Genomic DNA, 24,302 nt, shown 5'->3' on the forward strand with positions numbered 1-24,302 from the left:
GGTTACCCCTTTTTAAGAGATTTGCACACTGGCATTTTCTACTCGCTGATTTGTGTAAATGGCAGAACACCCCAAAGTACCCACTTGCCCTTCCAGTCTGGCACATCCTGTGGGGTGGGGGGGGGGGAGGTGTCTCATTGCCCTCAAATCCACAGAAGCAAATTATTTCAATGTACAAGCAGGCATGCAGGGATGGGGATGATGCGCTGGCAGATGGGATTAGTTTAAATTAGTTTCATGGTCAACACAGTCATCATGGGCCAAAGAGGCTGTACCTGCGCTGTGCTATGCTCTAACTTTTAAGAGGAAGAGAGGACACTTTCCGATCTCTGCTCGTCCCTCTGAACTTCACAGTGATTAGTACTTTTAGTTGTGGTTTAGTGGTGTCCAGTTTACGTGCGTTCCCTCAGACAGAAATGGAGGAATGACCAAGATCCTTTGTTCTGGTGATGTTGTAAGTGAAGAGTAAATAATAATGCATTGGGCATTGTACTGTGGCCAATGAACCTCATTGAGTAGCATACCTTTAGGATGTGGAAGCAGATCTCGGCGCCTTCACAGGGAGAAGGTGCAAACACCACACTGACAGAACTGGAGGTCAGGATTGAACCTGGGTTTCTGATGCAGTGAAGCAACAGCTTTTCCAGCTGCTTTAGTGTGCTACTGTCTCTTTAGCCTGGCAGGTGGTTTATCATTGACATGCGGACCAAGATACAGTAAAGTGAAAGGGCCTTGGTGAGGCAGATTGAGAGGTTAAGAGTTCATCTTTATCATACTGTTCAAGAATCTTATAGTTGTGGGAGGGAAGCTATAGAGCTGGTAAGGTTGAAGATTTTGTGTCTTGTGCACAGCAGGGGTGTGGGAAAGGTCCTTGTTATGTTGGCTGGTTTCCTGAGGTAGTGGGAAGTGTAGACAGAGTCGATGCAGGGGAGCTGCTTTTGTGACGGACAGGGCTGTGTTCACAATCCTCTGCAAGTTCTTGTGGTCTTGAGGAAGACGGTTGCCAATAGCAAGCTGTGATGCCATCTGAAAACTGATGATCGTCTTCGTGGACATGCTGAATTTTGTTAGCCTTATGAGAAGTGTGTGCTTTCTAGGCAGTAGAGTCCATGTGGCTAGACTAGAGCAAATGATTGGTGATATGTACACCAACGAACTTGAAGCTCTCAACCATCTCCAACTCAGCTTCCTTGATACAGAGAGGGGCATGTACTCTATCTTTCTTCCTGAAGTCGATGACCAGCTCTTTTGTTTTGCTGACATTGAGGGAAAGGTTGTTGTCTTGACACCTTGCCTCTGTCTCCTTCCTGTCATTATCTGAGGTCCAGCCCACTACAGTGGTATTATCTGTATACCTGTGAATGGAACTAGAGCAGAATTTGGTCACATAGTTGTGAGTGTATAGGGTATAATGTACACAGCCTTGTGGAAAACCCATTTTAAAGTCAGTCATGGAGGATGTGTTATTGAATATTTGCAAAAAGGCAGTGTCCATCATTAAGGACTCCAGTCAGAGGCCATGCCTTGTTCTCATTGCTACCATCAGGAAGGAAATATGTAAGCCTGAAGACACACACTCAGTGATTCAGGAACAGCTTCCTCCCCTCTGCCACTGATTTCTGAATGGAACACTACCATATTACTTTTTAATTTATATTTTTGCACTACTTATTTAATTTATCTATATAATATCTATTTACTGTAATTCAGTATTTTTCTATTATTTTGCATTGTATTGCTGCCACAAAGACAACAGATTTCATAACATGCTGGGGATATTGAACGTGATTCTAATTCCTGACTAATTGTTGTCGTAAAATGTGCCACATTAATTGTGGGACAGACAGCAAATAAATTACAGTGAGGCAGGTTAGTTAAATGGAAGTTTATGAAAGTACTTGGAACAGGGAAACTTGTTTATTGCAAATTAAGATTGTGTATCAAAGGTGTTGCACTGCAAATTGGCAAAGAGATTGGCAAGAATATCAAACATATTGTACACTGGGGCCCTTTAACATTGACTCTTGTCTGGCTGGGTATACCCAAGTTTATGATTGTTTTCTCTAGTGTTAAGCTGAAAAGTAGCTGCTGGTTATCACCTTGCTGGAACCATTTATGGAAAAGCTGTTTCACTGGAATTCAGGTAGTTCTTATCTACATCCCAATCTCAGCATTATTCATTTCAGTCATACATCATGCATGGGAGTAATGTCAGATTCTTGCAATTTCCAGCCCCGGTTTTACATTCTTTAACCATATTTGAAATTCTTTTATGTTTGAAGGTCAGGACGCCATTGATGTGCGGTGCTGCTGGAGTTCCAGCCTGTCATGACTATCTCCTGTGTGGAGGTGAAAGGCAGGTGTGCAGTAAATCGCTGGTTGCTTTGGGGCTTACTGCTTGGCTACTTGCAGTGCTATCTTGCAGGAAACCAAATTACAACATTATTAGGCAGGAGCTAGAGGGACAGGATTGGGAGCAGTGTTTCGTGGGCATGGACACTGTAGGCTGAAATGTCCATTCCTGTGCTGTGTAGTACTACGTTCTATATTAATATACTTACTTGGTGAATAATGATCTGATGAGCCTAGCTGTTAACCAGTGGTAATCCCATCACTTGCTGGCATACACTCAAACTGCACCAAAGCACGAGGCACAATAAGCACAGATCGGATTTCTGGTTCTGCATGACTGTAATAATCTTTAAACTGACAGCTTCAGTCAAAGCTGACCCGAACTCAACGCGCGTATCAAAACCACCAGCAGCCAGTTCAGTTGAGAGTTCCGTTGTGGAGCAGCTGGCTTCGTGCCTTGGACAACCTCTGTACAGAGTGGACGTGGAGAGGATGCTTTCTATAGTGGAAGAATCTAGGAGCAGGAGCACAGATTCAGAATACAAGGACCATAAGCTATAGGAGCAGAATTAGGCCATTCAGCCCATCGAGTCTGCTCTGCCACTCCTTCATGACTGATACTGGATCCCACTCAACTCCATATACCTGCCTTCTCACCATATCCTTTGATGCCCTAACTGATCAGAAAAGTATCAAATTCCACCTTAAATATACCCACAGACTTGGCCTCCACCACAGTCTGTGGTAGAGCATTCCATTAATTCACCACTCTCTGGCTAAAACAAATTCTTCCTTACCTCCATTCAAAAAGGTTGTCCCTCAATTTTGAAGCTGTGCCTTCTAGTTCTGGATGCCCCCACCATAGGAAATATCCTCTCCACTTCCACCCTATCGAGTCCTTTCAACATTCAGTAGGTTTCAATGAGATTCCCCCTCCATTATTTTAAATTCCAGTGAATACAGGCCCAAAGCTCCTCATTTGTTGACCCCCTTCATTCCCGGAATTATCCTTGTGAACCTCCTCTGGACTCTCTCCAATGACAACACATCCTTTCTGAGATATGGGGCCCAAAACTGTTGACAATACTCTGAGTGCTGCCTGACTAGTGTCTTATAAAGATCCAGCATTATCTTCTTGCTTTTATATTCTATTCCCCTTGAAACAAATGCCAACATTGCATTTGCCTTCTTTACCACAGACTCAACCTGTAAATGAACCTTCTGGGAGTCTTGCACAAGGACTCCCAAGTCACTTTTCGTCTTTGTTTGAACCTTCTCCCCATTTAGATAATAGTCTGCACTATTGTTGCTTTTACCAAAATGTATTAACATGCATTCACCAACACTGTATTCCACCTGAGACTTTTTTGCCCATTCTTCCAATTTGTCTAAGTCCTGCTGCAATCACATTCCTTCCTCAGCACTACCTTCCCCTCCACTCATCTTCATATCATCCGCAAACTTTGCCAGAAAGCATCAATTCCATTATCCAAATCTTTGACAAACAATGTGAAAAGTAGTGGTCCCAATACTGATCCCTGAGGAACCCCACTAGTCACTGGCACATGAGAAAAGGCACCTTTTATTGCCACTCACTTCCTCCTGGCTGTCAGCCAGTCCTCTATCCATGTCGGTATCTTTCCTGTAACACCATAGGATTTTATCTATTTAAGCAGCCTCATGTGTTTCACCTTATCAAATGTCTTCAGAAAATCCAAGTAAATGACATCCACTGCTTCTCCTTTGTCCACCCTTTTTGTTACTTCCTTGAAGAACTAACAGATTTTTCAGGCAAGATTTCCCTTTACAGAAACCATGCTGACTTTAACTTATTTTATCATTTGTCTCAAAGTACCCTGGAACCTCAGTAATAGATACCAACACTTTCTCAACCACTGAGGTTAGATTAACTGGCCTATAATTTCCTTTCTTTTGCCTTCCCCTCTTCTTAAAGAGTGGAGCGACATTTGCAAACTTCCAGTCCTCCAGAATCATGCCAGAATCAAGTGATTCATGAAAAATCATGACCAATGCACCCGTTATCTCTTCAGCAATCTTTTTCAAGATTCAGGACGTCCCTTTAGAATGGTGATGAGGAAGAATTTTAGACAGAGGCTGATGAATCTTTGGAATTCATTGCCACAGACGGTCGAGTTATTGGCTATATTTAAAGCAGAGTTTTATAGGTTCTTGATTAGTAAGGGCATCAAAAGTTATGGTGGAGAAGGCAGGAGAATGGGATTGAGGAATCACCCATGATGGAATGGCAGAGCAGACTCGATGGGCTGAATGGCCTAATTCTCCTCCTGTGTCTCATAGTCTTATGGTCTTATGATTTTGTCACACAGGCAGCATTATCTAATGCACCGACCGCCTGGCATCTGTCACACCACCTTCATTGCTCAGCTCAACAGCAGAAGCATTAGACTGAAATGAAAGCCCAGGTGGAATCCACTCAGTGGAGAGTGTGGGCCCATCTCTTCTGCTCCTCACTAAATTTTTTTTAGATTTCATCCTTCCAAATGTACACCTCATTCTCTTCAAAATGAAGGCAGCTTCACTGTCAATCACCTGCTGTGAAGTATCACATGATTTTAGTCAACTTGTGCTTCCTACTCCTGTCTCTGTCTCTCTCATTTGTGGGCTGTCCAGCACAATCTGTGCTGATTTGAATGGCACACAAATAATACATTTCATTGTCTGTTTCAATGAATAGGTGACAAGTAAGGCTAATCTTCAAATGTTAAGGGAAGGTATTTGGATTCTGTATCCCTGCAGAATGGCAGTGAGCTTACCTGAAGATGTGTTCCATGTTTCAAGCCATGTCAGTCAGTATTGGAATAGCACACAAAGGGGTTTATCATCAAGCTCTCCTGGATAGTGGGCAGTGCTGCTGCCTCACACCTCCACTGATAGCCCCTGGGTTTCAACCCAAACCTCAGGCGCTGTCTGTGTGGAGTTTGCATGTTTCAGTGTCTTCCCACATCCTAAGGACATGTGAGTTGGTAGTTAAAAAATAGGCCACTGTGAATTGTCACCAGTGTTTAGGTAAACGGTAGAATATTGGTGGGGGTGGGGGTTGACAAGAATATGAGGACAATAAAAAAAAAAGCGATTAATGTGGAATATTTGTGTGAATGGTTAACACACTCAGTGGGACGAAGGACCTATTTCAATGCTGAATGACTTTATGACCTTGTGTTTAAAGATTGATATTAGCTTTTATTTGTCACATGTACATTGAAAGAGACAGTGAAATGCATTGTTTGCCTTAAATCAAATCCACGAAGATTGCGCTGGAGGCAGGTCACCAGTGTCCCTGTACCCACTGTGCCAATGTGACCTGCCCACAACTCATTAACGCTTTGGAATGTAGATAACCAGAGCACAGTGAGGGTCCCGGGAAGAACGTCTAAACTCTCTACAGGCAACGGCACCGCTTGAGCTCCAATCTTACAGCTAATGCTGTAAGGCGAAGCGCAAACTGTAACGCTACCATGTGACGCCAGCTTCCGTTTCTTCAGCTTCTGGAGAGCGTGTCCCCACTTACCAGCAAGAACCTCTTGATAATGCCCCGTATGCAATACTTGGGCTATCTTCTGTCTGCCTCTTGTATTGCTGCTCTTTGTATGATGACCTCGTATTCCCAAAAGAGCTGTATATAATACCGGAGAGCTGGAGTACACCGCGGGGGAATGACATGTGAAACTGGTCAGCACTGTACGAAGGGAACGGCTGCTCCTGCACTTCAATCCCCCCACTATGAGTGACAGATATCCCCAGTGAATTATTTATTGCTGAATTTGAACCTTCTTCGGCAGGTTGCCCTTGGTAACATGTGAAATGGAGACTGCGTCTGTAAATAGGGTTGTGTAAGGGGATCTCGTTGTCGGAGCGACACACACGGCCCTAGAGCTTTTAGAGTCTCAGTGATGCACTCAAACTATGGGAAGCGGCACTGGTCCTGTGACTGCGTCTGCTTACTTTCTGCTCAAACTGGCACGGCCGTTTCTAAGCTGCACCTCACCACCCTCTGAGTTTCTCACTTTCACTGGAAGCAATAACTGCTCCTGTCTTTCGTGTCCTGCACTTCATGCGATGATCCTATCACGGAGCTAACCTTGATGTCCATAACTGGAGATGGGAATAGAGCTGTCCCTGATCACTCTCCATCAAAACCCGTCCTTCCCGCACCTATCCCACATCCTCCTATAGCTGCCTTGGGTGGGGGAGCTCTATTACTTAATTAAGAATTCCACATGATCTGATCTCAACTGGTCATGCAGGCATAGACAAGTACTGAGGAGAAACAGGCCCTTCGGCCCACCATGCCCATGCTGGTCACCAAGCACCAGTTCACACCATTAATCCCATTTCTGTTACTCTCATTAACTCTTCCCCTCCCCCCCCCCAATTCTACCACTCATCTACACACTGGGGTCAATTTACAGCAGCCAGTTAATCCACCAATCCGCACAGCATTGGGAAGTTGGGGGAAAACAGCCATCCAGAGGTCACAGGGAGAATGTGCAAAGCCCACACAGACTGCTCAAGAGTTCAGCATCGAAGCCAGGCCTCTGGCAGAGAGAGGGACAGTGGCTCTTCTAGCTGTGCCACTGAGACATGCACTTTGTTGGGTGGGTGATATTGGGGGGGGGGGGGGTGTCTCTAGCACTGAGGCAGTGGCTCAAGCATCTGTTCCAATGAATCATCCTTTGCTCTTTGACATCTCTTTGCAAAAGCAATTTAAAAAAAATAGCAATTTACTCTAAAACCCTGTCACTGCTGTTTTGATATCTTCCTTCCCACAGGAACTAAAGCTCTCTCCTATTTTCTGCTCCTTCTAACCCACATGAATTGCTGAAGGATTTCTGTCCTCCGCTGGCTAGAATCTGCCAGGAGGACTGTGGGTTGTCAAGGTTACCCTGGCTTCATTCCTGGAGTCCAACTCCCTGTCACATGCACCTTCATTCCTATATCCCCCAATAATTGTGAAGCTTGTGGATTTCTTTGTTAAAGCTAGCCAAACCTCCTCTGTTTCCCTCCTACCCCAAACCCTCTCTTCCTCTTCCTATTTCTGCATGCTATCCCGCAAGACGCTTTGCCCCTGCTCCCTGTAACCACCCACTTTCCCTTCTTGGACCTGGCATGGTTGCTACTAACTCCTTCTCCATGATTACTTTAACCCTCCTCTTCACAGCTGCCATTATCACCGGTCCGCTTATTTTAATGGTTTACAACATCAAAACTTCAGGAAGGGTAAGGTGAAGGAACACATACCAACCCTCATAGAGGGATCAAGAAGTGGAGACAGTGAGCAGTTTCAGGTTCCTAGGTGTCAAGATCTCTGAGGACCCAATCTGGTCCCAACATATCAATGCAGCTATAAAGAAGGCAAGACAGTGATTATACTTCATTAGGAGTTTGAAGAGATTTGGTACATCAACTCAAAAAAAACTTCTACAGATGTACCTTGGGGAGCATTCTGACAGGCTACATCACTGTCTGGTATGAGGGGGTGGGGCTACTACACAAGACCGACAGAAGCTGCAGAGTCATAAATTTAGCTGGCTCCATCTTGGGTACTAGCCTACAAAGTACCCAGGACATCTTCAGGGAGCGGTGTCTCAGAAAGTTAGTGTCCGTTATTAAGGACCTCCAGCACCCAGGGCATGCCCTTTTCTCACTGTTACCATCAGGTAGGAGGTTCAGAAGCCTGAAGGCACACACAGTGATTCAGGAACAGCTTCTTTGCTTCTGCCATCCGATTCCTAAATGGACACTGAACCCTTGAACGATACCTCACTTTTTTAATGTATATATAATATCTCAATAACTTCCCTACCACTGATATCAGTCCCCCACTTGCATTTTTAATTGCTTTTCCTCCTTTGGTTCTTGCAGTGGAGATTAGAAATTAGGGCTGTTTGCCTAATTCTGATATACCATATGACTACTTAGAAAAGATTGCAATAGGGTCTTATTCCAAAAGTCCTGGTTTAAATAGACCATTTTCACTGCTGCTTTCAATGCTGGGAAAATCCTCCCTCCATAATTGCACTTGTCTCTTATTATCGCAATAACATTGATAAGAGTCCATCGGAATGCTTCCAAATGTGCTTGCTTTGACTATTTATTGAGTAATTCATCTGAGTTTATATCGCAATCCTGTCCAATTTTTGAATGTTTTTAACATACTCTTTACTTTAAATACCTCCAGAATACATTTCTTTGCTTATCCTTGAACTGACATCCTGCCTACACAATAGGTGAGAACACAAATACAGCACCTCAGTGTTTTTTTCCAGCTCTTTTACAGCTACTTCTTGATGTAAATAATTGATTAAATAGAGGAACTATTTCATACTTCACTGCAATGACTCCTTTGTTCTTCTGTTGACCAGTTGCTTAATTCTGAAGGTTAGATCATCGAAGAGTGAACATGGTTGTAATAGTGTTCAGAGTTCTGTTTGTAGGCTTGTCCAGCTACAAGTCAACTGGTGTAGATAAAGATCACTCTTAATGCTTTATGAGTCCATAGGACACTCAAAGCTGCAACACAGGTTGACTCTGTGGTTAAGAAGGCATACAGTGCATTGGCCTTCATCAATCGTGGGTCTGAGTTAAGGAGCCGAGGGGTAATGTTGTAGCTATATAGGACCCTAGTCAGACCCCACTTGGAGGACTGTGCTCAGTTCTGGTCACCTCACTACAGGAAGGATGTGGAAGCCATAGAAAGGGTGCAGAGGAGATTTACAAGGATGTTACCTGGATTGGAGAGCATGCCTTATGAGAATAGGTTGAGGGAACTCGGCCTTTTCTCTAGGAGTGACGGAGGATGAAAGGTGACCTGATAGAAGTGTATAAGATGATGAGAGACATTGATCGTGTGGATCGTCAGAGGCTTTTTCCCAGGGCTAAAATGGCTAGCACGAGAGGGCACAGTTTTAAGCTGCTTGGAAGTAGGTACAGAGAAGTTGCGACGGTGGTGGAGGCGGATACGATAGGGTCTTTTAAGAGACTCCTGGATAGGTACATGGAGTTCAGAAAAATAGAGGGCTATGGGTAACCCTAAGTAATTTCTAAAGTAAGGACATGTTCGGTACAGCTTTCTGGGCTGAAAGGCCTGTATTGTGCTGTAGGCTTTCTATGTTTTTATGTTTCTAAACCCACACAGTCATGGGGAGAACATGGACCACATAGACAGTACCAGAGCTCAGGACTGAACACACAGTTTGCCAAAGTTGTAAGGCAGCCCTCTATTAATTGAGCTTCCCTGATCTGTTGTGGCACTAAGTCGGCAACTTAAAATAATTTCTTGGGGAAGAGGACTCTGTCGTGTCGTCCAGCTGTGTCCTTCTCCAAGTCTGGGCTCTGTGCTTTCCCACATCTCTGTCCAAGATTGTGGAACCTTGGAATTTCCTTCAAAAGCTGTGTGTTTCTCTGTTTTTAGAAAGCATGTCTTATTAACTAACTTTTGCTCATCCCACCTCCCAGGTCCTCACATGTTGAACGGCAGCACTTGAAAGCAGGTTTCACAAAAGGATTGGATGCATATATGAGGTGGAAATATTTGTAGGGCGATGTATTTGTAGGGGGAAACAAGGCTGATTAAGCAGCTTCCAAAGAGCTGGCACCAGCTGATTTGGGCTGAAAGGGCTTCAAATGAGGTCTTTATTTTCCATTGGCTGTCCATTTCTCTGCATAGATGAAGCCTGATCCGTTGACTACCTCCAGCATTTTGCTTGTTGCTTCAGATTCGAGTATCTGCAGTCTCTTGTGACCGCGATCAGATTTACTTATCACGTGTACATGGAAACTTGCAGTGAAACTGTGTTGTTTGCGTTAACAACCAACACACCTAAGGATGTGCTGAGGGTAGGCCACACATTCTGGCATGGGCATTACTACTGGGTGTCCTACATGGGTGATTGATGACCAGCAGGAACTTGGTGGGCCGAAGGGCCTGTTTCCTGCTTTATGTATCTGTGACTTCATAAAATACAGCAATCGTGATTGGAGCTGGCAGTGCACAAATTAACAATGTGAGAATGTGTGAAATATTGGCCGGGGGAATGCTACTGCTCTGGAAGAATCTCTCGATAGTGCTCGGCCTTTTGCTTCTAAGTCCTGAGCTGTGGCCAACACTCAACTACCTGGTTGCTTTATTGAATGATCACTGAGGCAGGATTTTTGAGGTTCCTCAACTGTGCTCAGCACAGTTCTTTCTCACCGTCTTCTATGGTTTTAGAGCCACACCTACTGAATTCCACTAATGCAACTCGAGGCACTTTTGCTAAGGATAGATGCAATAAAAGTATGAAACAAGAGATAGTCACTTAGCCCCTCATTTTTTCTCTTGTGGGATCTGTCACTTAATACCCATAAAGTTGCCTTTGTCCCATATCCCTTAATACAATGGCTTAAAATAGTTGGTCTGATGTTTAAAATTAACAATTCACTTAGCATTAATTGCCATTGGCAGAAGTGGGTCTCAGATTTCTTAAGTCATTTGTATGAAGCGTTTCCTGACTCACACCTGGCAAATCTGAGACTGTTTCTTCCTGGCCAGCAGCAATAATTTCTTGTACCAGTTCTATCAGCATTCCCTTTTATCTTCAGCTGAATTGTCTCTTGTACTAGATTCCAATGAAGCACTCTGGTTTGTATCAACTTGCATTGTAATTTAACCCTCCGGATCCCAGCTACTGAGCAAGTGAGTCTGACTGTAGCCCCTCCAAGGGGAATAATTCATCAGGGAAAATATTCACAGGGAATAATTCATCTTTCCAAAGGTGCAATGTCCAGGTCTGCTAGGAAGTTTGATATTGCATCTCCTGAATTTAATGATACTAGCCCTTGGAAAAGTTTTTGCTTCCTTTATAATTAATCTGATTTAATGCCTAATTTTAAACACAACCTTTTGCAGTTACTGTTTAGCTCTTGTTCTTCAAATTGATTACTTTTTAACTTGTAACTTCTTACTTCACCCCTTCACCACATTTCTCTGGATTAACCTTTGCAAATGAATATTCATCTGCATCTGATTCCATGGGTGGCTGAGTCCACTTTAGCTGCAGGTCTGACAGCTGGGAGACTTTCCTGCTGCTGCTGTTGCATGTGTGGACCTCCCTAAAGTGGTTCTGCCCGGCTTGCTTTAAAGAAAGAAATGTCTTTTAGTGTGCCTCGTGGCCTGTGAAGGGTTTTTGAAGTTTACGTGATGCTGCAAAGATCTCACAAAGAAACTGAAATTGGCAGGTTGGCTCTCAAGGACTTTGTGAAGGTGAGCTCTGCTTTAATTAATAACTGCAAACTAAGAATGCCTTTCAATGTTTTCTTTCTCATTCCCCATGTTACCCAGGGTGCACCACACCACCGCCTCCCCAGCTTTTCCCTGTCTCCACCTGTTCCTTGTGGCAATATTACCCAGCAGCACACTGTCATATCTCCTGGTTCACAGTTGCTTCCCAATATCGTCTTACTACCAGTTAGCTTCATTGCTCTGCAACGGTGCCCAATGTGTTTTCTTAACCATATCCACGTTTGTTCCATATTGATAATATACTAATCTCTGAAATCTGGAGATTTCACAGGTCACTCTTTCAAAGGAGACGAGGCTGCCCCATAGCTTCACAGGGACAGATTGCAGCCCATTTGTCAAAACAGTTTGTGGTTGAATATTTTTGAAGTCATACATGATGGAAATAAAGCTTTCAGCAAAACTGACTTTACATCAACCAGCCACTTCCAGTAATCTTACTTTATTCTCCTCAAATTTCCATCAGCTTCTCCCACCCTGCCCCAGAATCTATTGTCAGCCACACACAACAGACACTTTACAACAGTCCATCAGCCTACCAATCTTCACATCTTTGGAGAATGGATAGATATTAAAGCCCTTCCTCTGGAAGTCTCTGACCATTGGGTGACAAGATTGGCCGCAGGTAGGTTGATTCGACCACAGTGGTGGGCTTCTGCTCATTGCAGTTACAGAGCAATTATTTGCCTCTCGCATGACTAAATCAGTTGGTACACTCTGCGGACCATTTGAATGCTGATGGAGCTCGGTGGGTTGGAGACAAATAAGCCTTGACTTTACACCAGCCATTGTTTGTTAGCATTTGTTGAGTATGTTGCAAATGATGCATCTGAAGGGCCCACCTGGGTGGTCAAGAGCGGCAACAAGGAGTCTTCAAGGAGCTGGGATATGTAAATACCCCTGGAACAATGTTACATTGCGTGCAATAGTTTGTCTCTGCTCACATCTGCCACTGCATTAGCTCATCATCTGCCAAGGCATTAGGGACCTCTACCACCCAGGACATGCTCTCGTCTCATTATATCAGGGAGGAACTACAGGAGCTTCAAGTCACACACTCAGTGTTTTAGGAACAACTACTTCTTTGCCCTCAGGTTTCTGAATGGACCATGAGCTCATTTCTGCTCCCTTTTTGCACGACTAATTTAATATTTAAAATATATATTTCTTGTAATTTATGTTATACTTTATGTATTGCTGCTGTAAAATAACCAATTTGCTGGCATATGTTAGTGATAACTTAACCTGATTCTGATTCTGATAGTAAACCTGATTCTGACCCTGCTATTGTTATTCACAGCCTTCACATATCCGGAGTTCTGTTGGCACCCCCCCTCCCCCTCCCCATAACCCACCCTCTCAGCCTTGAGCTCATCTGAAGCTCTGCTGGATTTCGAATTTGAATGTGCACCAAGTTTAGTTTGCCCAGCACTCTTGCGCAGGTGATGGGCATTAGCTTCTGAAAACCTGGAGTCGTGTCTACTGTCATACGCACAAGCACATGTACGCACAGCTGTAATGCAAAACCTTATCACAGGCATGTGGCATCATGCAAGCAACATTCACAAACAAAACAGAAATGAAACATAAATTCTACACAATTTTTACAAGAAAAATCAATTGCAGTACTCTTTTCCTCCTTGTTCCTCCTTATCCATGTAATCTTCTTAGCCTAGTTATGCTTGGAGTCTCTGGGCACCTCCAAAACTGCCCTTCCCTTGTATGCATGACTTTCTGCCACTCTACCACTCCGAACACCACCTCGGTTGTTATCTCATGCCTATGTGGCCTTTTAAATACCCTTTAATTTTGCAGCTGTTGCAGATTCAGTGGCACAGCTGGTAGAACCAGTGCCTCACAGCTGGATTCAGGTGCTGTCTCGGATGCTGTCTGTGTGGAGTTTGCACATTCTCCTCCTCCCATGTGGGGCTCCTTCCAGCATGTCACTTTCCTTCCACATCCCAGTGCTGTGCGGGTCAGTAGGTTAACTGTTGGGGTATGTGGGTGAGTGGGGGGAGGGGAGAGGGGTGGTTGGTGGGGAAAGTGGGAAGGATAATCTGCCTGGAAAATTTAGCTGGAGAATGGGATTGCGCTGACTGGCTTCCTCGTTTGTAATATGGAGGCATAAAAATACATGTAAGTGGTAAACTGATTCATGATTGTGACACTCTGATCTGAAAATGTTCAAAGTGGAAATTGGTGCTTCAGTAAAACTAACAACAGGGTTCACTTTGCTTCAGAGTGATTTTGTTAATCTATAATTGTAACTTTTAATTTGAACTGAATTGCGGTTTATATTATTTAAATTTATATTAATGTTTTAGTAGAAAGCAGTGATGGCACTGATATAGGCACACAATGAACAGAGTAAGGTTACACTCAGAATGTTGGCGTCCTCTCGCTTGGGAAGCAATAATTTTTTGTTTGGAGTTTTCGTTCTCACTCTTTTATTGATTGTCATACGCGTTGGGCTGTTAAGGATGCGAAAGAAATGCAAGACTTCTCCTGTTCTGTAACGCTTGCTCTGTGCACTTCATCTCACTTTGTGGGAAAGTGAGGGTTTGGGTTCAATAATAAGAGTGATCAGAATCAGATTTATTATCATTAACCTATATGATGTGAAATTCATTGCAGAAGCAGTACAGTGAAACAACAATTTTACACAAATAAATATACAGTGTTAGAGGAGACAGAGGATGCAGTGCTCAGGAGTTCATGAACCAGTTAGAAATCTGATGGTAGAAGGGAAGTAGCTGTTCCTGAATCATTGGGTGTTTTTTCTTCAGACGCCCAAACTTCCTCCCCGATGGTAGTAAAGAGAGGAGGGCATGAATCCATCACTAAGGACCCTCACCATCTGGGACGTGCCCTCTTCTTGTCACTACCTTTGGGGAGAAGGCATAGAGCATGATGACCCACACTCAGCGCCTCTTGAAGATGACCTCAATGGTAAGGAGGCTTGTGCCCATCTTGGGTGAATGGCCGAGGCTACAGCCTCTTGTGATCCTGTGTACTGGGGGCTCCATACCAGGCTCACTCCTCACCATACATCTATAAGAAATTCATAAGACTCACCGAATCTGTTCTGTTTCTTAACAAAGTCGAGCCTCTGGCATGCCGTCTTCATGATTGCATCAATGTGTTAGGCCCAGAATAGATCCTCCAACGTGCCCGGGAACTTGAAGCTGCTCACCCTTTCCACCACTGATCTCAATAAGGACTCGTGTACATTCTCCCGAGTTCCCTTTCCTGAATCCACAGTCCGTTCCTTGGTTTTGCGGATGCTGACGATGATTTGGTTATCTTATGTTTGCTGGGCAATAATAATTGATAAGCACTCTGCCCTGCTCTTCTTTAAATAGTGTCTTGCAGTCTTTTTCATTCACTTGTGAGGACAGACAGGATATTGTTAACTTTACCAGACAGGATGTTGTTTGGTCTTTACTTTCTCAGGATAGGTGGAGGCAAAATGCACTGAGGTTCCACGGCCAACAAGGCCACAGACCAAGAGTTTACTCAGTCTGTGACAAGCCTTTTTGCTTCTACCACCCTTTCAATGAGCCAACTTCTCTCTAACCTTTCATTAACCATTGACCTCCTTTAGAAAGCTTGTTGGTTTTAAGAATCTTCCTATGGACTTGATCATGCGTGCCTTAATCCTAATTAAAGCTGTAATTTACTTCCTCTTTGCTGAAGGAATTGATCCCAAGTGGGTGAGAATCAGAATCAGGTTTATTATCACTGACATATGTTATGAAATTTGTTGTTTTGTGGCAGCAGTACAGTGCAATACGTAAAATATACTATAAATTACAATAAGATGTATATGTATATATGTGTATGTATATATAAAAAGAGAACAAAATTAATGAGGTAGTATTCATGGATTTTCGGTCCGTTCAGAAATCTGGTGGAAGAGAGGAGGCTTCAGTGTTTGTCTTCAGGCTCTCTTGCCTTCCCTTGATGGTAGTAATGCAAAGGGGGAATGCCCTAGGCTGTGGGCAGACCTTGATGATGGATGAAGCATTGCCTTTTGAAAATGTTCTTAAAAGTTTGAAGTAAATTTATTATCAAAGTACATATATGTCGCCATATACAATCCCAAGATTCATTATCTTATGGGCATACTCAGTAAATCCAGTAACCAGAATAGAATCAATGAAAGACTGCACCCTACGAAAAGGACAACCAATGCGTAAAAGACAACAAACTGTGCAAATACAAAAGGAAAAATAATAATGATAAATATATAAACAATAACTATCGAGAACCTGAGATGAACAGTTCAGTGATGGGGCAAGTGAAATTGAGTGAAGTTATCCCCTCTGGTTCAAGAGCCTGATGGTTGAGGGATAATAACTGATCCTGAACTGGTGGTGTGAATCTTGAGGCTCCTGTACCTTCTTCATGATGGCAGCAGCAAGAAGAGAGCATGACCTGGGCGCTGGGAGTCCCTGATGATGGTTGCTGCTTTCTTGCGACAACACTCTGTGTAAATGTGTTCAATGGTGGGGATTTTACCCATGATGGACTGGGCCATATCCACTAATTTTTGTAGGATTTTCTTTTCAAGGGCATTGGTGTTTCCATACCAGGCTGTGATGCAGTCAGTCAATATACACTCCACTACACATCTATGGAAGTTAGTCAATTTTAAATGTCATGCTAAATCTTTGCAAACTCCTAAGGAAGTAGAGGCACTGCCATGTTTTCTTCATATTTGCATTTGCGTGCTGGACCCAGGACTGGTCCTCTGAAATGATAACACCGAGGAATTTAAAGTTGCTAACTAACCCCTCTTCCACCTCTGATCCCTTGGTGACAACTGGCTCATGGATCTCTGGTTTCCTCCTCCTGAAGTCAATAATCAGTTCCTTGGTCTTGCTGACATTGAGTAAGAGTTGTTGTTATGGCATCACTCAGCCAGATTTTCCATCTCCCGCCTATATGCTGAATCATCACCGCCTTTGATTCAGCTTACAACAGTGGTGTTGCCAGCAAACTTGAAAACAGCATTGGAGCTTTGCTTAGCCACACAGTCATAAGTGTAAAGTGAGTAAGAGGTTGTTATTGTTTCACCACTCAGCCAGATTTTCAATCTCCCTGCACTATGCTGATTCGTCACCAGCTTTGATTTGGCCAGCAGCAGTGGTGTCGTCAACTTAAGTGTGGCATTGGAGCTGGGGAGGCCGGTGCCAAGATGGAGATGCCTGAGTTTACAACCCTTTCCCGATCCTGTGCTGTGGCCTCTCCATACCCAACAGAGGGAATGTTCTCCACTGCACATCTCAGAAATTTGCTGGTCTTTGGTGGCATACCAGATCTCTCTTTATCCATGTCCTAAACTCGACCAGCCCTTTTGTGCCACACTAATCTAACATCCATGCCACTGAGGGAAGATATGAAAAGAGATGGAGATAAAGATCAGCGTCTTTTGTCACGTGCACATCGAAACACACAGATGTGTCAGACTGTGTCACCAACATAACATGCCCATGGCTTACCAACCTGCCTCTGATGCTGAAGCATTTGAATATCCCCACACCACTGTGGAATTTCCTGCTCAGCCCACTGGCCAAGGATTGCCGACCCTAGGAGCTGGATGATCTTCGCGGCAGCGGTATCCCTCTCCCTTAAAATCATGTTCTGACAGCTGCCTGATGGCATATTTCAACAGTTAATGGGAACAACATAGTTCCATAAATAAGCAATCAGAAGCAGGAATGCAGCCACTTTGAGCAGGAGGGGCTTTTAGTTTTTACCTGGAGGGTGAGTCAGAGAGTTGGAATGCTGAGCATGGACAGATCCTGCACCCGAGAGGCACCAGTCACCAATCTGTTCTCACGCGAATCTGGTGTGACACTCTCTGTTTGTTTGGGCTACTCCTTGTCGGGGTACTTCAGCTATAAATCCAGTGGGCCCCACCCCCCCCACACACTGTGAACAGGGTTGGTAGCTGAGAGCCACTCCATCTCTCAAGCAAGCTTCTGTTTATTTCTCACTCTGTTTGTTAGCTCTGCCCGCCTATTCCTTTAGCTTAAAGTTAGCCCTTGAGAACAAGGTCCGTAGGCCTGACCTGTGGGATGGGCATGCGTTGTTTGTTTAGCAGGTTAATGGCTTTATTGCTCTTGTGACCACATAATGGCCGAAGAGGCAGTGTTGGCCTTGTTATCTTCAAAGACCACATCGCCATGGAAAACATGTAAGCGCTTCCAGCCAAATATTCTTTTTCCCTTTAAGTACAGTTGCTCTGCCAGAACCTCTAATCTGAATTTTATCTTTAAACTCTTGACCTGTTAGACGGATGTATTCTTAACCCCTGATCCACCATGAAGAAGGATAACAATTACTTTTGGAGACCACTGATTTGATTACGTACACTTTTTTTTGCAGATATATCTGTTGGAAAGTTTTGAGTAGTATTGGCTGAATTATCTTAGCTTAAATATTTCAAAGCATTATATAAACCAGAATGCTGGGAGTGGCCTTGTATCCAGTAATGAGTCATTGGGTGGTAGGCATAAATACCTTCCCAGAGGTCCAAGATCAAAAGTCACTACTGATGCTTCAAAAAAGGACTGAAGGAATGTTATGCTGTTCAAAGTTAAAAGTAAATTTATTATCAAATTATCAAAGTACGAACATTTCTCCATATACTGCCTTGTGATTCATTTTCTTGTGGTAGTTACAGGAAAAATGAAGAAATAGTTTATTTATTTCCTTTCATTTTGTGGAGGAGATGTTGCTAGTCTGCAAGTGAGGAAATCAAGGAACCAGTTGCACGGGGAGGTATCAAGGCCTAGGTCTTGGAGCTTAGTGATTAGTTTCAAGTGTTGAATGCTGAGCTGTTGAATAAAATTGTTGGATGTGCAAACTTTTATCTGCCTTCTTAAGCAGGTGTAGATCTTTTCCTTTAAAGAGTCAAACAATTTTACTTTTAAAAATAACTGTGGAGTTATTCGGTACTGTCCTGGCCAGTATTTGCTTTTCAACAATATGAAAAAAGAGCATTTGGAGATGGGCAGCAAACCAGGCAGTATCTGTGCAGAGAGAAATGTTTCAGTATTGACCTGTATCAACAACCTTGCTTCTTCTCATTGCTGCTTGACCTGTTAAATATTTCATTAAACCTTTGAGACTTAGTAGCAGAATTAGGCCACTCAGCCCATCGAGTCTTTTCCACCATTCCATCCATCTCTTATTACCCTCTCAACCTCCTCCTCTTGGCTTCTGCCTGCAACCTTTAAAACCTTGACTAACCAAGAAGCTATCAACCTTGGCTTTGAATATACTCAATGATTTGCCCTCCACAGTCGCCCGTTTCAGTGAATTCCACAGCTTCACCACCCCCTGGCTTAAAAAATCCCTTTTCATCTCCATTCTAAGTGGACGTCCCTCTTTTTCTGAGGCTGTGCCACCTGGTCCTAGACTTGCCTGTTAATGGAAACACCTTATCCACATCTATGCTGTCTGGCTTTTTGATACTTGATAGGTTTCAATGAAATCCCCCCCCCCCCCCCCATTTTTCTAAACTCCCGTTTAGAACTCCAGGCCCAGAGCCATCAAACACTCCTCATATGTTAACCCTGTCATTCCTGGAATAATTCTCGTGAACCTCCTCTGGACTCTCTCCAATGCCAGCACATATTTCCTTAGATAAAGAGCCCAAAACTGTTCACAATACTCCGTGTGGTCTGACCAATGCCTTATAAAGCCTCAGCATCACATCCTTGCCCTTATAGTCTAGTCCACTTGAAATGAATGCTAACATTGCATTTGCTTTCCTTCCAACCAACTCAACCTGCAAGTTAACCTTTAGGGAATCCTATACAAGGTCCCCCAAGTACCTTTACATCCCTGAGTTTTGAATATTCTCCCCATTTAGAAAATAGTTTACACCTTTATTCCTTCTTTTAAAATTGCATGACCATACACTTCTTTATGCTAGTTTCCATCTGCCATTTTTTTGCCCATTCTTTCAATCTGTCCAAGTCATTCTGCAGGCTTCCTGTGTCCTCAACATTACATGGCCCTCCACCTATCTTTGTGTCATCTGCAAACTTGGCCACAAAGTCATCAATAGTATCATCCAAATCACCAACATATAACATGAAAAATAGGGGTCCCAATTAAGTTCTATCATTTTATTGCACCTCCCCCCATTACTACCTCTCCAGCATGATTTTCCAATGGACCAATATCCACTCTCACCTCTCTTTTACTCTTCATATATCTGAGAAAAACCTTTTGGTATCCTCTTTTATATTTTTGACTAGCTTACCTTCATATTTCATTTTTTTTCTCTCCTTATGGTGTTTTTTCTTTTAGCTGTCTTCTTTTGGTTTTTCAAGCTTCCCAATCCTCTAATTTCCCACTAATTTTGCTATATTAAATTCCCTCTCTTGTGCTTTTGTGTTAGCTTTGACTTCCCTTGTCATCCATGGTTGCCTCATTCTCCCTGTAGAATACTTCATCATCTTTGGGATGTATCTCCCGTGCGCCTTCCGAATGGCCCCAGAAACTCCAGCCATTGCAGTTTTGCCAGCATTCCTGCAACCCCCTTCCAATTAACTTTGGCTATCTTCTCTCATGCCTCTGCATATCCCATTTTCTCCACTGAATACTGGTACATCTTTATCTTCTCCCTCTCAAGCTTGTAAGTGATTCACCTTATAAGTGAATTAGAACATAGAAAGCACAGCACAGGAACAGGCCCTTCAGCCCATAATGTTGTGCTGAACCTGCTAAAAAGTAAATGAAAAACCCAAAAAACCAGTCCCTCCTACCTACACATATCCCTCCATCTTCCTCATATTCATGTGCCTATCTAAACAGCTCTTAAAAGCCTCTAATGTATTTGCCTCTATCACTGTACCAGGCAGCACATTCCAGGCATCCACTGCTCTCTGAGTAAAATAACCTTACCCCTCATATCTCCTTTGAACCTACCCCCTCTCACCTTCAATACACACCCTCTGGTGTTAGACATTTCATACTCTCTGTCTACTCTATCTGTGCCTCTCATAATCTTATGAACCTCTCTCAGATCTCCCCTCAGCCTCTGCCGCGCCAAGGAAAACGACCTAAATTGTTCCAGCCTATCATGATGTCTAAACACATCTAAACATTCTAAACACAGCATGTCTAGACACATGCTGTCTAAACCAGGCAGCATCCTGGTAAACCTCTTTTGCACCCTCTCCAAAGCTTTAATATCCTTCCTACCGTGGGGCAACCAGAACTATATAACTACATAACCATATAACAATTACAGTACGGAAACAGGCCATCTCGGCCCTTCTAGTCCGTGCCGAATGCTTACTTTCACCTAGTCCCAGCGACCTGCACTCAGCCCATAACCCTCCATTCCTTTCCTGTCCGTATACCTATCCAATTAATTTTTTTTATGCAATAAAAATATGCAATACACCAGATGTGACCGAACCAGAGTTTTATAAAGTTTCAACATAACTTCTTTACTTTTGAACTCAATACCTCCACTCAGTTCCCTAAGGGCTCCTTTATTTTAAGCTCCCTAATCAAATCTGCTTCATTACACAACAACTAATCCAGTATTGCCTTTCCCTGAGTCAGCTCAACCACAAGCTGCTCTTAACAAGCCATTTCGGGGGCATTCTACAAATTCTCCCTTTTGGGATGCAGCAGTGATCTGATTTTCCCATCTACCTGCACATTGACCCCCCCCCCCAGCCCCATAATTATTGTAATATTGCCCTCATCATAACTTTTTTTTGATTTCCTATTGAAATTTGTATTCCCACATCTTGGCTACTGTTTGGGGGTCTTTACATAATTCCTATCAGGGTCTTTTTACCCTTGCAGTTTCTTAGCTCTACCCACAAGGAATCTGTTTCTTCCAATTCCATGTCACCGCTTTCTAAGGATTTGATTTCATTGTTTTAACCACAGAGCCACCTTCTGACGACTTGCCTGTCCTTTCGATGTAAGGTGTATCCTTGGATGTTAAGCTCCCAACTATGATCTCCTTTCAGCCACATCTCAGTGATGCTCACTACGTCATATCTACCAATCTCTAACCGCTCTACAAGGTCATTCTACCTTATTCTGTATGCTGTGTGCGTTCAAACCTTAAGTCCTGTATTCATCGCTCTTTTCAATGTTGCCCTCATGTTACACTTCACCTCATCCCGGCAATTACAATTTTGTCCTGCCATCCTCACGGTCTCACTACACACTGCATCAACTTCTCTACCAACTGCCCCATCCTCAGCCTTATCATTCCAATTCCCATCCTCCTTCCCAGCATATTCTGTGTTTATTTCATATTTTGGCAATATTAATGAACTGTGTTTGTATCCTTTAATGAAGCACATTTAGAATACAATAGCAGAACGGGTGCTAGAATCAGATTTGATAATCTAGATCAGTGGGAGTGCTGGACTGGTTATTGAAATGCCGACACATATACTTTGATCTCTCTTCTGAATTCTGTCATGCAAATGAGCAGGTAGTCCTTAGGTTATGGATGCTCTTACACTCAACTCCCATATAATATCATTATTCAACAAAGTGGCATACCCACAAAATTTAGAGCCAGTTTCCTCTTTCTACTTCCAGTAATTGTTCTTTCATATCAATGGTGTGCACATTTGATGCTATTCATTACAATTCTGTGAAGGTGTGGTTACCATAGTGGGTGATTCATGTATTTTCTGACTTAAGGACAGAGCCAACATATGGACATCTGTAAACATGAACTCTCTCATAACAGTGACGGCCTGTGTATTGGGAGGATTGTGATGGTGCCAGCAGAGTTCTCTATTTACTGATACATCTCCCTTTCTGTCTTTTTGGTTGAAACGAAATGAACGTTGGCATCTAATACTTTTGTGCAGTAGGTATGCAAATGATCTCACCCTTTACTGTGATCTTACACAGTGAGTTACTTGAAAACTCCTTAATTCCTAGCTGTGCTTTAAGAGCAACTTGTTATCAAAATGAAACTTAGATCAGCAGATCTGTGTTTATAGAGGGCTTATTAGGTATTTATTGGCATTTATTTCAAGGGGAATAGAATATTAAAGAAAGGAGATAATACTAAGGCTTTATAAGACACTAGTCAGGCTGTACGGAGTATTGTCAATGGTTTTGGGCCCCATATCTCAGAAAGGTTGTGTTGTCATTGGAGAGAGTCCAGAGGAGGTTCATGAGGATGATTCCAGGAGTGAAGGGGTTAATGTATGAGAGTGTTTGGTGGCTTTGAGCACATACTCACTGGAATTTTGAAGAATGTGAGGGGATCTCATTGAAATCTACCGAATATTGAACAGACTAGGTAGGGTGGATGTGGAGAGGATGTTTCTATAGTGGAAGTATCCAGAACTAGAGGGCACAGCCTCAAAATTTCAGGGTGACCTTTTAGGACAGAGGTAAGGAGGAATTTTTTAGCAAGAGAGTGGTGAATTTGTGGGATGTTCTACCACAGACTGCAGTGGAGGCCAAGTCCATGGGTATATTTAAGTCGGAAATTGATTGTTTCCTGGTTGGTCAGGCATCAAAGGATATGGCAAGAAGGCAGGTGTATGGGGTTGAGTGGGATCCAGAATCAGCCATGATGGAATGGCGGAGCAGATTCAGTGGGCTGAATGGCCTAGATCTGTCTTATGGTCTTACAGACTTGTAGGTCACGCCAGCTCACTTCAAGAGTTTATAGGAGATTTGTAATTATAAGCAGAAGAGATCACATTGAATCATAAATTCTTGGAGTGTTAATGGAAAAAATGCTGAGAGGGTTTTTCTTCTGTCTGAGTAGCACAAAGCAGTGGTCACTTTGTAAGGACAAAAGGTCAGCTGTTTAGGACAGTGTGAGCTTGGCTGCTGGCAGTAAACTGTTGTCAAAGCCAGGATCAGTTTGATTCTTGAACCTAAGGAATGTGGACACAAGGTACTGAGATCAAAGATCAGCACACTCTTATTGGTCGACTGAGAAAGCTTAGATAGCTGGTCCAACAATATTTCACATTTCAGTCCAGATTTCCTATTGCTTTCTGCCTTTTATGGCCTCTAAAAGCTGTATGTTGCTTCACAGCCTGTGAAATATTTCTGACGAGTAGTCAGTGTTACAATATGGAGAAACACAACAGCTGTGTGGCACACAGAAGACTATTGCGTACAAAACAGCAATAACTAGACCACCAGTATTTCTTTAATTAGTACAAGTAACCCTGCTCCATCATTGATCCAGCCATAAGCTCACATCCTCCACTGATGGTGAGTTCTTCCTGTCTAGTCTCTACTAAACTCTCAATGTTGACTCTAATCAACTTGCTATTCCGAGAAAATGTCTTGGTTACCATTGACATCTTTCTACGGCTTTGTCATCTTCCCAACAGTGGGGTGTCCATAATTGGTCACAGTCCTGCAGCTGAGGCCAAAATAGTGATTTTTAAAAACATATTACCATAATTTCTTTGTTTATAGTACTCTAATGGTCTAGGAATCCATTTACTAATTCTGCATGCTGCATTAAAGAATTATTTAGATGCAAGATATCCTGATTCTGTGTTTTGACCCAAAATGTCAAAAGTTCCTTTCCATCCAGCAGTGCTGCTGGATACGTTCAGTTCTCCCAGCAGATTGTTTGTTGTTA

General features: G+C 43.1%; 1 protein-coding gene across 3 annotated transcripts in view; it reads left to right on the forward strand.

The window, feature by feature from the left end:
* col18a1a (collagen type XVIII alpha 1 chain a) overlaps positions 1-24,302 on the forward strand; it is a 268,123-nt gene that overhangs the window by 35,221 nt on the left and 208,600 nt on the right. The window contains exon 1 of one of the 3 annotated variants that reach the window (XM_073046611.1): positions 11,511-11,635. The exons of the other annotated variants lie outside the window; for them this stretch is intronic. The gene's annotated coding sequence lies outside the window, so the exon portion shown is untranslated. Of the gene's footprint in view, positions 1-11,510; positions 11,636-24,302 lie in introns of those variants that run through there. 3 annotated transcript variants of the gene reach the window in all.

The sequence above is a fragment of the Hemitrygon akajei genome, chromosome 5 (genome assembly GCF_048418815.1).
Source record: "Hemitrygon akajei chromosome 5, sHemAka1.3, whole genome shotgun sequence".
Classification (NCBI taxonomy): domain Eukaryota; kingdom Metazoa; phylum Chordata; class Chondrichthyes; order Myliobatiformes; family Dasyatidae; genus Hemitrygon; species Hemitrygon akajei.